Source organism: Nicotiana tabacum, chromosome 13, assembly GCF_000715075.1.
Source record: "Nicotiana tabacum cultivar K326 chromosome 13, ASM71507v2, whole genome shotgun sequence".
Taxonomy (NCBI): Eukaryota; Viridiplantae; Streptophyta; class Magnoliopsida; order Solanales; family Solanaceae; genus Nicotiana; species Nicotiana tabacum.
The window spans coordinates 60,089,328-60,103,519 of record NC_134092.1 but is presented as its reverse complement, the minus strand read 5'-3'; the positions used below and the strand labels follow the sequence as shown (position 1 = coordinate 60,103,519).

Genomic DNA, 14,192 nt, shown 5'->3' with positions numbered 1-14,192 from the left:
TCTTTTTGCTTGATTATGAACGCTATTGGGACCACCAATATGCTTTGAAAAACTGTCTTTGATCTTATGCCAATTTCTGAATCCTTTACTTGAATATACATCACCTCTACCTTGATGAATATTATCACCTTTAAACAAGTAACAAGATAAACAATATGCCGCATTTGTACTTACACTATACTCCAACCAGTCACCTTAATCATCAAACCATTTAGAAACAAAACGATACATTGATCAAGAAAAATTAGATTGAGGGAAGTCATGACTCCGAGGTTGACAAGGATCAATTCGAAGGTATTACCTCCTTATTTCATCACGAATGTTTGGATGATAATTTAAAATTGGATTCCTTTCAGCTGGATTATGATTTAGAGCATTTAAATAAGACAGAATGCGACGGTACTTCTAATTGGTCTAAAGTTTCATCTTGGTTAGGTTGATTTTCTTTTGACTTTTCTAAAAAAATTCCTCAAGTTCATTGAAACTTCAAATCAAACTAAAATTATAGTCAAGTGCATGATTTATTAGAAATAGGAAGAACATCTTTTAAAAAATACTTAGAAATAGGAAGAACGTCTTTTAAAAAATACTTTATAAGTGGGCTGTAGCAATGCTTCTTTATGAGTAGGCTACAACACATTTACCTTACAAGTGAAAATGTCAAGCTTCTTTAAAAGAAAATCTTAAGAATCAACTATTTTATTCTAGTTGCAAATTATTTCTGAGATTTAGAAATATTGAGCAAAGTTTCAATCTCAGACTTTAACAATAAAATAAGCCACAAATACATTCCAAAATAAATTAAGAAAAGGAAGAAAGACGAAAGAGAATCAAACCTGGAATTGAACATGCTAGCAACGAGACGAAAACGGAGAGCAAAATCCTTTGCGAGAGTTTTCTTTTGTTTGGCAATTGGCAGAACGTTTCTCTTACTCTCTCCGTTCCAATTTATGTGAATTTGTTTGATTGGGCACGAAATTTAAGAAAAAAATAAAGACTTTTGGAATTTGTGATCCTAAACAAGTCAAAAAGGGGCCCGGAGTATTTGTGTGATTATAAAAGTTTCTCATTAAGGGTAGAATTGTAAGTTTAAGCTAAATTGTTTTCAAATTTAAAAGGGGTCATTCTTTTTGGAACGGACCAAAAAGAAAATAGGTTCATATAAATGGAACGGAGGGAGTATTTGTTTTGATAAAGTTAGCTTTAGTTCTATTTTTATTAGTAGCTTTTAATAGGCAATGGCTTTTAATATTTATTTAATAAAATAATAAAAAAATGTAAGTCAAAACCGATTGGGATTTGGGAATTGGGTAGGTACTCTTATTTTTGCAAAAGGAAAAGTGATTCAACGTTGCAGTTTGACTGTTTTATCATTTTTTTTAAATAAAACAAATTGTGATGTAGAAACACGCTCAATAAGATTCAAACCTGTATTTGTTGACATATTTTGTACACCCTTTACCGCAAGGCTACAACGCTCAGTTGTGTCAAGGTGGTGTAAACTGTGATATATATTTAAATACAATATATTTTTACTTATATACCCAGTGTAATTATTTCGACGAAGAATGTTTGCCTAGCCACCTCTGGAGCACCGTAGCTCCGCCACTGGGTTTGAACACATCAATCCTAATTTAATGACAACCTCGGCCTCTATCTTATCTACTCACCTTGGATCAACTACTTTAAGAATGGTACCTTGCTTCCATTTATCCCATACTCAATCCACCAAGATTAACTCACCCAACAATGCTTTCGCTTCAATTGGCCTCCTTTCACAACAACTTCCAGCAGTAATGCGCCAAAGGCAAAGTCTAAACTTGTTGTTGGCTGCCTAGTCTTGGTTAATTTTGGAGCTAAGTATCCTAATGTAACCACCACTCTTGTTGTGTTAGGATTTGCACCATGCACGTACTACTTTGCAAGCCCAAAATCTCCAAGTCTCCCACTTATTTCTGAATCCAATAATACATTCCCTACTATAATATTGTTTACCCTAAAAATGGATAACAATTGAATTTATATGTGATTTTAAAGACACGCGATTTTACTTGGAACAAACTGAGAAAATATGCAAATTGATATTGAAATTGAATGTAAAGAAAAATAAAAGCAAACTAAATAAGATGTGTAGCTTTAGCCCTTGAACCAAATGAAATAACAAATGAAATATGAGCAGAGTAATAGAGTATTGAGAAGAAAAGAGTAGTATATTGCTTTTTTACTATTTTAGTCTGCTTTTACAAATGACCAGACCCCCTTTATATAGTAGGGGAGTCCTACTCTTCATACAATTCTAAATACGGTAAGGACTCTCATGATAGGCTAATTAATCGGCTTCTTCTTGATACGTGCCGTGATTTCCGCCGAGATTCTCCCCCTAATTGCGGCTATAACGGCTTTTTTGTTCCTTAACTTGATCTTGATCCTAGCCGATCTCGATCTTGATCGGTCTCTGGGTCTTCGAGTTCGATCTTGGCCGACCTCGATCTTGCTCAGTCTCTGGGTCTCGAGCTCGACAACATATACTTCGCACCATGGCTTGATATTACAATGATGTATCTTGGACCATCATGTTCCAATCTCGATTAATCATACAAAGGGCAAAACTCGATTCTGACCGTATACAGATAGTCTCCTCATTTCTCGGAAGAAAGATGATGAGAAACGATATGAATTGCTGGACTCCGACTTGGTGGATGATGATGTCAACGATGAGCCCGATTATGACGTATGTAACAAACATCACGTCGGTCCAGTTACCAAGGCATTAAATGCCTTCCAGTCATTGGTCGGCCGCTACCGGTTCTGAACCGTCATCACCAGGCTATAAATATTTACACTTTCATCCTCATCCAAACTTTTCACTCAAAAGCTTTTTCTCTACTTTTGCATCTTCTTCAAAAAATCCCTTTGCTTCATACATTTTACATCGCATACAACCCTAATTCTCGTTCCCTTTGTTCATCAAAGGCGAAAACCTCCAAAACGGTGCCGCAAAAAGAGGCCGCTTCTTCATCACGACCCGCCGATGGTGAGGATGCGGCGGAGCCTCGCCCCGAGGAATTCATTCTGGTAGGGTGCTCAACTGCCATCGATTTTAAGGTTGAAAAACCTTCTTCGGTACCGGGCTGATGTGAGCCGATCTCGAGGTACTAATGTTCAATCACCGAGAAAATTCTCGATAAAGTAAAATAGGAATGCAACTGGGGCGACAAGCACGTGGTAGTCCCATCGCCTGAAGAATTAATTACTTCCCACGTTGAAGGGTTCTTAAGTGTTTATACTTATCCTTTCACGTTGGGTTCATTAGACCCTGTCATCATCGCCTTTTGCAAGAGATATGACGTGACCCTTGGTCAAATCCACCCATCTTTTTGGAGAATAGTGATTCTCCTTCGATTCTTCTCAAGCAAAATCGAGGGGTGTCTTTTCACCCTTGATCACCTTATGCGCCCTTATAATCCCCGACTCTATTGAGGATTGCTCGCCGAGCCACCAAAGCGCCGTTCTCGAGTATAAATGAGAATCGTGATCGGGGTTGGATGGGCCGATTTGTTCGAGTTAGAACCTCGGACCTGATCCCTACCGATAACATGCCATTTCCTGAGAAATGGAATATGAACCATGAGTACTTATTTCCGTTCGAGCGCTTTAATTTCTGTCTGCCTTTCATTTTCTTGATCCACTTTTTCTTTCTTGTTACAGTCATGGCTCGGATGCCGGAACCGATTCCGGGTCTTAAACAATGGGTTGAAGGTTTGGTGCTGTAGAGACCGTACTCCGAGTGTTCTTGGATGGAACTATCAAAGAGTCGATGGGAGGCCCGCCGTCATGGTAAGTCTCTTTCTTAGTTTGTTTGTCATTTGTTCTTCTTCACTTGCTTACCTCCCTTTTTCCCTTTGTAGGACTTGGGAAGGATGTTTCCATGAGGCCCCCATCTGGTGATGAAGAGGTCCCTTCCCCGAAGCAGGTTAAAGAGAAGAAGAGAAAAGATGCACCGAGTTCCCCGGTCTCGAAAAAGAAATAACCGGCGAAGAAATCTCGCAAGCCCAAGGGGGGCTCCGGTATCATGCCTCCGGACTTGATCCGTCGATTAAGGGATGAGACCGAAGAAGGAGAAGAGGAATCAGTATGTGTACGGGCTAATGTTGTGATACAATAATCCTCCGAATCGGCGGAGGTAGATAAGGGAACCCTGGCCATATTTCTTGAACAACGGAAAGCCGAGATTATCTCGTCTCGAGCTGAGATGGTTGAAGGGGAGACAGAGGGCAAAACTTCTCGGGCAGCAGAAGATATCTCGAGGGATGAGCTTGGGGTAATCGACATTAGCAGATCCCCTCAGATTTTGGATGCTATGATTCGTGAGGCCAACATGTTGGAAGGTAGATCTTACGAGGGTATTCAGGAGTCGACTGATATCCACGAATTTTTGGATGGGCTCGAGTCAGCTGCCTCGGAGGCAATTATCGGGTTCGATGGATTATCGGTGCCAAAGAAAGCATCATGGTCGGGCTCTACCGGGTCTTCATCGGTTCCAAAACTGGTGAACTGATTCCCGGCCCCGAGTGTTAATCCCGATCGTAAGCGGAAGATAGTGCTCTCCGTCCCGGAGGATGTCCGAATTTTTATTCCCCTGTGGGGATTGCTAGTTACCTTCGGTCCTTGGTGAACGAAGAGGATCAAACCATGATGAATACCATAGGACCCGCTTGCCTTTTCAACGTGGCTCAATATGCTCTGAATCGGGTAACTTCGATGGTATCTCTACCGTTTATTTTACACTTAGAGTTTTAGTTAATTCTAACATCTTTTTCCATGTTTGTAAGCTTCGGTGTTGCATCATAAGCTTTCCTCCGAATCCGGGAGGAGCATGGGGCCGAAGTTCGGAACCTCACTGAAAAGAGTGACTCCTTCAAACTTCTTAGTTAGAAGCTTCGGGCAGATTTGGCAACGACTCGAGATGAGTACAAGGAAATGGCTGAGCAGGTATTTCGAATTCTCCACAACAGTGAAGATTAATTGGAGATAACCACTAACGATCCGATTCTGCAGGTTCGGCAGAGGATCGAACAGATTGGATGGCTCAATTCACAGGTAGATGAGCTACTGGCCGAGTCAGAAAAATTCAAAGAAAATATGGACGTCCTTGCCTCGAAAAAGGAGGTTGTCCAAGCGCAATTGGAGTTGGCTGAGACCCAGTTTCGAGTTGCAGAAGAAAATGCCTCAGTGCAGATCGAGAAGATTAAAGAGCTTTAGCATCAATTGGATTTGGCCACTTATGATATGGCAGGCTTGGCCGATGAACTCGAAGTGGCCAGATCAGAGGTGGCCGAGGCCAATAAAAGAGCTGATGCTAAAGTGGCCCAGTTCAGGATCGATGTTGAGGTCAACTAGGCCAAGGCCAAGAGCATGGTCGAACATGCTAAATGGCAGGCTCGGAGGGAAACTCTCGAGGAGGTCAGGTACTTAGGGCTTCGATGTTTCAGCCAAAATTGAAAATGCCAAGGTGGAGGACACTAGAGCCCGAAGGCTGGCCTTCCCTGAGGAAGACTTCGAGAGCTCGAGCGAATCTGAGGACGGAGAAAATCCCGAGGATGCAGCCTCCGATAAAGACCAAGCCACTTAGGATATTAGTTTCTTGTTTTTCTTTTGTATCTTTTCTGCGTCCGATTCGGCCTTTTGTAAAAAACTTTTGAATATATATATATATATAAGGCTTTTTTTGCTTTTTTGATTCTTGTGCTTTTCCTTTGCTTTTCTCTATTTTACGAAGGTCGAAAATGCCTTAGCATAAAATTGTGTCCGAGATTTAGACAATTTGATTGGAACTGAACTAGTATAGCCCTTAGGTTTTTTGATCGAGTTAGTGCTTTCTCGAACTCGAGGTAATGTAGCCCTTAGGCTTTTGTAAGAAAGGTTGTTTATGGGGTTTTCCCCTTTTCGGCTTGAAAAGGTTTTTTATCATTTGTATTTGCAAAAAAACTCGTAATGCCTTGGCTCGAAATAAGGACGTGTTCAAGAGTTCGAACAATTTTGTACTCATTAGAGTTTTCGAGGCTTGATATTATCGAAGCCTTTTATGATTTTGCCGGGGTAGCCTTTTTTAACCGGTTTATGAAAGAATTTGAAGGCCTGTTTTGTTACGGAATTCGGACGTCTCCGATCCGTGTTAATTCGGCCATAGCCTCTTTAGTTCGGGATTTGCCCCTTGGGCTTATTTTCCCATTTTATTTCGAGCTTGCCTGAAAAGTCAGTCCCCGAGTGGATTGGCCGTGGCCTATAGAAATCGAGGGTTGCCTAAAAGGTCTTATGATCTCGGAGTTTTAATAATTCGATCGGCAGTGCGCATGCATGGGGGTAATTATCCGAACTCTTGTTATAGTCGGCCCTTAAGCCTATTTACATAATAGGTCGAGAGTATGGAAGTGTAAAGAAAAATACTTCTCTTTATAAATGATTATACATGCGTACATGTTTTGTGCCAGGGCTCGAGCAAACTACGCGAGCGCGGTTCGTTTAACCGTTTGACCCTTATAAATTTTTTCTATCGAGACCCTGATGCCATGAAGTAACTTTCTCGCATCAAAGTTGACATTCGAGGGTGATGCCCCCCAGTGTTCGAGGTTGATTGTAAAGAAACCTCGAATACTGTTGAATTGTTCTAAGTTAGCACGATCAATGGTTGCCTCATTAAAAACCTCGCTGGAAAACCCATTTGGGACAAAACAGATCTAAGAAAAAAAGAGTGCAACGCGTGCTTTCAGACCTAAAGTCTTCGTGTCGAAGAATCCCTCATTGTTTCTGGTCGAACACCTACAAGGGTTAGTTTAAAATATAAATGAAAACAGAAAGGGTCGTACCTTAGCAGTAGTATCGTTTTAGGTGCAATATGTTCCAATTGCTCGGTAGTTGTTTGCCATTTATCGTGCCGAGCTTGTAGGATCCTTTTTGATGATTTTGAGGACCTGGTACGGTCCTTCCCAATTCGGACCCAGTTTCCCTTCATTCGGATTTCGGGTGTTGAGGGTGACTTTTCTTAGCACCAAGTTCTCGATGTTACAATGTCGAATATTGGCTCTTCGATTGTAATATCTTTCGGTCCGCTATTTTTGGCCGGCCAATCGGACGAGAGAGGCTTTGCGTCTTTCGTCCAACAATTCTAGGCTCGTATTCATGGCCTCGTTATTTGATTCCCCCGTTGCATATCGAAACCTGATGCTAGGTTCTCCGACCTCGACCGGTATTAGAGCTTCGGCGCCGTAAACTAACGAGAACGGTGTTGCTTCGGTGCTGGATTTCGATGTTGTGCGGTATGCCCATAGAACCTCGGGTAGTATTTCTCTCCATTTTCCTTTGGCGCCGGTCAATCTCTTCTTAAGATTTTGGATGATGGTTTTGTTGGTCGATTCGGCTTGTCCGTTCCCGCTGGGATGATAAGGTGTTGATAGGATCCTTTTGATCTTGTGATCCTCGAGAAATTTAGTTACTTTGCTGCCGATGAATTATTTTTTATTATCACATACAATCTCGGAGGGCATCCCAAATCGACATATGATGTGGTCCCAAATGAAGTCTATGACTTCTTTTTCTCTGACTTTCTCAAAAGCCTGTGCTTTAACACATTTAGAGAAATAATCAGTTATAAGCAAAATAAATTGAACTTTACCTGGGGCTGACAGGAGAGGGCCAACGATGTCCATTCCCTATTTCATGAAGGGCCACGGGGAGAGGACCGAGTGGAGTAGTTCTCCGGGTTGATGAATCATGGGCGCATGCCTTTGGCATTTGTCGCATTTTCGAACGAACTCCCTTGCATTCTTCCCCATATCGGTCCAATAGTACCCTGCTTTGATTACTTTGTGGACTAGCGATTCGGCACCAGAATGATTTTCACAAGTGCCCTCGTGAACTTCTCGTAGGATGTAGTTGGTATCTCCCGGTCTCAAACATATTGCCAACGATCCATCGAACATCCTTCTAAACAGTATTCCGTCTTTGGACAAAGTGAACCGTGCTGCCTTCGTGCGCAGAGTTCTCGACTCCTTTGGATCCGATGGAAGCTTCCCGTTCTTTAAGTACTCTATGTACTTGTTTGTCCAATCTCAGGTTAAACTTGTGGAGTTTATCTCTGCGTGACCTTCTTCGATTATCGATCTCATGAGTTGTACGACAGTCCCCGAGTTGAGTTAGTCATCCTCAACCGACGAACCTAAGTTTGCAAGAGCGTTTGCCTCACTGTTCTATTCTAGAGGTACATGTTACAAGGTCCATTCCTTAAATTGATGTAGAGTCACCTGTAGTTTATCCAAGTAACTCTGCATTCGGTCTTCTCGAACTTCAAAAGTCCCGTTAACTTGGTTTACCACGAGGAGGGAATCACACTTAGCCTCTATGACCTCTGCTCCCAAGCTTTTAGCTAGTTCGAGATCTGCAATCATGGCCTCATCCTCATCCTCATTGTTAGTAAGTTTTGAAGTTCTGATAGACTATCTTACTACATTAGTTGTGGGTGATTTTAGTACCATGCCTAGTCCGGACCCCGCATTCGAAGCACCATCTGTAAAGAGGATCCAGACTCCCGAAGATATACCTAGTTTTATCAGTAGTTCTTTTTCAACCTCGGGTATGAGGACCGGCGTGAAATCAGCCACGACTGTCAAGATTTGAGACTTGATGGCGGTTCGGGGTTGAAACTCAATATCGTACCCACTGATCTCTACGGCCCATTTGGCCAATCGACCCGAAAGCTCGGGTTTATGCAAAATATTCCGAAGAGGATAAGTTGTTATAACAGATATTGGATGACATTAGAAATATGATTTTAGTTTCCTAGAGGCTCTTATTAAAGCAAGCGCTAATTTTTCTAAGTGTGGATGTCTAGTTTCGGGAGGCTCTTATACGATTCCCTGTCTAACATAATAGATAGGGAATTGCGTACCTTGTTCTTCTCGGACCAGGACTCCACTTACCACTATCTCCGAGACTACCAAGTTAATGTAAAGCTGTTCGTCTACTTTCAGGGTGTGAAACAGCGGTGGGCTCGATAAATACTGCTTTAGTTCCTCTAAGGCATGTTGGAATTTTGGAGTCAATGTAAAATTGCTCTTCTTCTTAAGCAGCGAGAAGAATCGGTGGCTCCTATCTGAGGATCTGGAAATGAATCATCCTAGTGCGGCTATCCGCCCCGTTAGCCTCTGCACGGCCTTTACATTATCCATTATCGTGATATCATCGATAGCTTTGATTTTATCGGGGTTGATCTCGATTCCTCGATTGGACACCATAAAACCAAAGCTTGCCCGAGCCAACTCTGAATGCACACTTTTCGGGGTTAAGCTTCATATTGTACTTCCTTAATATATCAAAAGTCTCTTGCAAATGCTTTAAATGGCCCTTTGCTCATAGGGACTTAATTAACATGTCATCAATATACACTTCCGTTGATTTTCCTATTAGTTCTTCAAGCATTTGGTTTACTAGGCGTTGATAAGTTGCACCAGCATTTTTTAGACCGAATGACATTACATTATAACAGTAGGTGCCGTACTTAGTGGTAAACGGGGTCTTTTCCTGATCCTCCGGGTTCATCTGTATATGGTTGTACCCGGAGTAGGCATCGAGAAAACTCAAAGTCTAGTGGCCGGCCGTTGCATCGATTATATGATCAATATTAGGTAAAGGAAAGAAATCCTTGGAACATGCTTTATTCAGGTCTTTATAATCTATACACATTCTATGTTTGTTTCCCTTTTTAGGGACTACCACTACGTTTGCTAACCATTCAGGGTACTTTATTTCCTGAATGGATCCCATTTTGAGAAGTTTGGTTACCTCGTCCTTGATGAAGGCATGTTTGACCTCGGACTGTGGTATTTTTTTTTGCTTTACCAGGCGGAATTTAGGGTCCAGGATTAGATTGTGGGTGGTAATTTCTGGTGGAATCCCTGTCATATCGAGATGGGACCAAGCAAAGCAATCTGTGTTAGCTTTAAGGAAATGAATAAGTTTTTTCCTGAGCTCAGGGGTTAGCCCCATGCCCAAGTATACATTTTGTTTGGGCTGATGCTTGGCCAATGTGACTTATTCTAGCTCTTCGACCGTTGACTTGGTGGCGTCAGAGTCATCGGGAACTACGAAGGATCGAGAGATCCAATAGTCGTGATCCTCGTCGATCCCTCGCTCCTGCAATTGGGTTGCTATTTGGCCTCCTGATTTCCCTTCGATCTTTTCGTTGATGAGAGTGCCGATACTGGTATCACTTCATCGATTGAAAATATTTCCTTGGCGTTGGGTTGCTCCCCATACACTATTTTGACTCCCTCCGACGTCGGGAACTTTAGAACTTGGTGAAGGGTCGAGAGTGCACTGCCCTCATGTTATGGATCCAAGGCCTTCTGAGCAGGGAGTTGTACCTCATGTCACCATCGATCATATGGAACTTTGTTTCTTTGATGGTCCCGACCACGTTCACTGGTAAAGTAATTTCACCTTTGGTGGTTTCACTTGCCATTTTGAAGCCGTTAAGTACTCGGGCTGCGAGCACAATTTGATCTTGTAGGCCGAGTTGTTCTACGACCCTCGATCGAATAATGCTACCTGGATCAATCAAAACACATTTAACTTGAATTTTATTCATAAGGACAGATATTACCAGTGTGTCATTGTGGAGTTTTAAGATCCCCTCTGCATCCTCGTCATTGAAAGACAAGATCCCCTCGGTACGTAGTCTCGAGTCCGCTTTCTCCTTGTGATCGACACCTTGGTGCGTATGAGTACGGGCCCCTGAGGAATATCGACCCCTCCAACAATCATGTGGATCACGTGCTACGGCACTTCTTGCTCATTCTGTCTGTTTGAATCTCTATTCTTGAAATGGGTTTTAGCCCGATCGCTTTCGAATTCTCGAAGATGCCCTTCGTTGAACAAACAGGCTACCTCCTCCCTCAGCTGTCTGCAATATTCTATTCTATGACCGTGGGTGCCATGATATTTGCACATTTGATTAGGATTTCTCTGGGCCGGATCAGTCTATAGAGGTCGGGGCCATCTGGTGTCTTTGATGCGCCCAATGACCGATACAATAGCTGATGCATCAATGTTGAAGTTACATTTCGATAGTCGTGGCGCTTCTTTGGGTTTGACATTTCTGTCAAAACCACTCTTACTCATGAGCCCTCGAGAGCTCTGTCCTCGATCATTTCTTCTATTAGTTCGAACAGGGTTACGTCCAGGCCCGTTGTTTCTCCGATCTCTACCGTATGGCTGATATCGATCTCTGTTTGACTGTGGTTCCCGGTCAATATCCCTTTTAACTCTGTCGATGGTCCTGTTTGGATAAACGGTCCCGGAAGGAGTCCCCAACTGGTCATCCTTGACCCTAATCTTTGACTGGTACCGACTATGCACGTCGGCCCAAGTTACTGCTGGATATTCGATCAAGTTCTACTTCAACTGTTGTGAGGCTATCAAACTTCGTATGTTTAAGCTCTGAGTGAAAGCCGGAACGTCCCAATCGGCAGCGACCGGGGACAAATCCATACGCTCCATTTGGAACCGAGATACGAACTCCCTGAGCATCTCGTTGTCTTTCTGTTTTACTTTGAAGAGGTTTGATTTTCTAGTCTCGACCTTTATTGCTCCAGTGTGCGCCTTGAAGAAGGAATCTGTGAGCATGGCAAAAGAATCAATGGAGTTAGGTGATAAATTATGGTACCATATCATCGCCCCTTGATAAAGTTTCTCCGAATTTCTTCAGCAGTACAGACTCAATCTCATGGTCCTCTAGATCGTTCCCCTTTATTGCGCATGTGTAAAAAGTGACATACTCGTTGGGGTTGGTAGTTCCTTTATACTTGGGAATTTCTGGCATGCGGAATTTCTTCGGAATGGGCTTAGGAGTCGCGCTCGGGGGAAAGGGCTTTTGTACGAACTTCTTTGAATCCAAACCCTTCAAAATCGGTGGTGCTCCTGGAATTTGATCAACTCGGGAGTTATACGTTTCCACTTTTTTGTCATTCGCTTCAATCTTTTTCTCCCCCGATTCAATTCGCTTTGTCAGTTCTTCGAACATTTTCAAGATAGCGGGGTCGGTTCCTGACTCATTCACATTTGATCTCCCCAGCACTGGTTCGGCCATAGAACAATATCCTGTGATGGCTCGGGTTCAACCCTACTCGGTGTGTGGTTCTGATTTTAAAGTTATGCTATTGCAGCTTGTTGAGCCTGCAACATTTTGAATATTATTCGAAGGCTGATCCTGCCTTCTTTGCCGCCATGTGAGTTCTGATTGGCTGATCGAACGTTTCTGCGGATGCTATTTTTGGGGTCGACGCCCAGATTTGCATTCAGGGCAATGTAGGAACTGCCGTCGATGGGGTATGAAACTGGTACTCCCTGAAAATCAAGGCTGTTGTCGATGTGTGTGGGTATTGCTTGAGAGTTTGACATGCTGATCCTAGAATCAAAAACGCTTACAAGAACAAGTGTAAAGCAATGTGTGTTATGAAAGTTAGCACCATGCAATCACTATTATCCTAAGCCTCACGGTGGGCGCCAAACCGCTTACCCTAAAAATGGATAACAATTGAATTTATATGTGGTTTTAAGGACACGTGATTTTACTTGGCACAAACTGAGAAAATATGCAAATTGATATTGAAATTGACTGTAAAAAAAAAAAAAGCAAACCAAATAAGATGTGCAACTTTAGCCCTTGAACCAAATGAAATAGCAAATGAAATATGAGCAGAGTAACATAGTATTGAGAAGAAAAGAGTAGTATATTGCTTTTTTACTGCTTGAGTCCGCTTTTACAAATGACCAGACCCCCTTTATATAGTAGGGGAGTCGTACTCTTGATACAATTCTAAATACGATAAGGACTCTCATGATAGGCTAATTAATCGTCCTCTTCTTGATACGTTCCGTGATTTCCGCCGAGATTCTCCCCCTAATTGTGTCTATAACGGCTTTTTTTTTCCTTAATTTGATCTTGATCCTAGCCGATCTCGATCTTGGCCGATCTCGATCTTGATCGGTCTTTGGGTCTTCTAGTTCGATCTTGGCCGACCTCGATCTTGCTCGGTCTCTAGGTCTCAAGCTCGACAACATATACTTCGCACCATGGCTTGATATTACAATGATGAACTTTGGACCATCATGTTCCAATCTCGATTAATCATACAAAGGGCAAAACTCGGTTCTGACCGTATACAAATATCTTTATGGATTATAGTTTGTTCCCATTCTTCATGTAAATACAGCAGCCCAGAAGCCACGCCTTTACTGATCTTGAACCTCTATTCCTATGCATGTTAGAATAACTCTAGGCTGGTCAAAAATAAACTTCTCTAAGCTACCATTAGTCATAAAATCATAAACAAGTAATAGGTCACCCCTGTGACGACACCAACCTAGGAGCTGAACCAAATTCTTATGCCGAATGTGTCCAATGCCAATTTAAGACACAAATTCTTGGACACCCTATTTTTTATCATGGTGCATTAACTTAACATAGATATAGGTATTGGACTTAGGAAAAATTCCTCTATAAGCTCGGCCAAATCCTCCAAATCCAAGAAGCTCCTTGTCTCTGAATCCTCTTGTTGCTTTCTTGATATCCTTGTAGGCAAACCGATGAGGACCTATTTCAAGCTCCCAAGCTTTTGGTTACATCTATGTTCATGATCTTCCAGACTATCTCAAGGTCACTAGAACAACTACTACGACAAATATAACAACAGATAAGGGCTATAATTACGGTTGTTTGATTTTTTAAGTCTAGGAAGAGAAGGCAATGAATATTGATCCAGGGATCGAGCTTGCCCTTTTATTCTGAATCTCCAAGCAAATATATAATGAGATCTAGCAAGCCGACCCGTTGAAGCAGAGAAGCCCACATACATCAATACAGAGGCAGATACAGGATTTAAATTCTAGAAGATTTAACCCAAATAGCCGACCATCCAAACACTTAACTAACAATAGCCGGTGGAGGCATAATATATGCATAATTTATGTATTATATGTGTATAATTATGTATAATCAATGTATAATCTATGTATATGGCTAGAAAAAGTAAACAATTATTATGGCCGGCCATTTGTGCAAAGATCCCTAAATTCTATGGGTTCAACTTTTAAGATTTTTAACATTGAACCCATTATATTTTTAAAGTTATGAGTTC

The 14,192-nt window shown here is 42.0% G+C and overlaps 1 pseudogene; it reads right to left on the bottom strand.

Moving 5' to 3' along the window:
- Window positions 1–1,576: 1,576 nt before the first annotated feature.
- Window positions 1,577–13,910, bottom strand: LOC107797272 (L-type lectin-domain containing receptor kinase S.4-like; annotated as a pseudogene).
- Window positions 13,911–14,192: the final 282 nt, after the last annotated feature.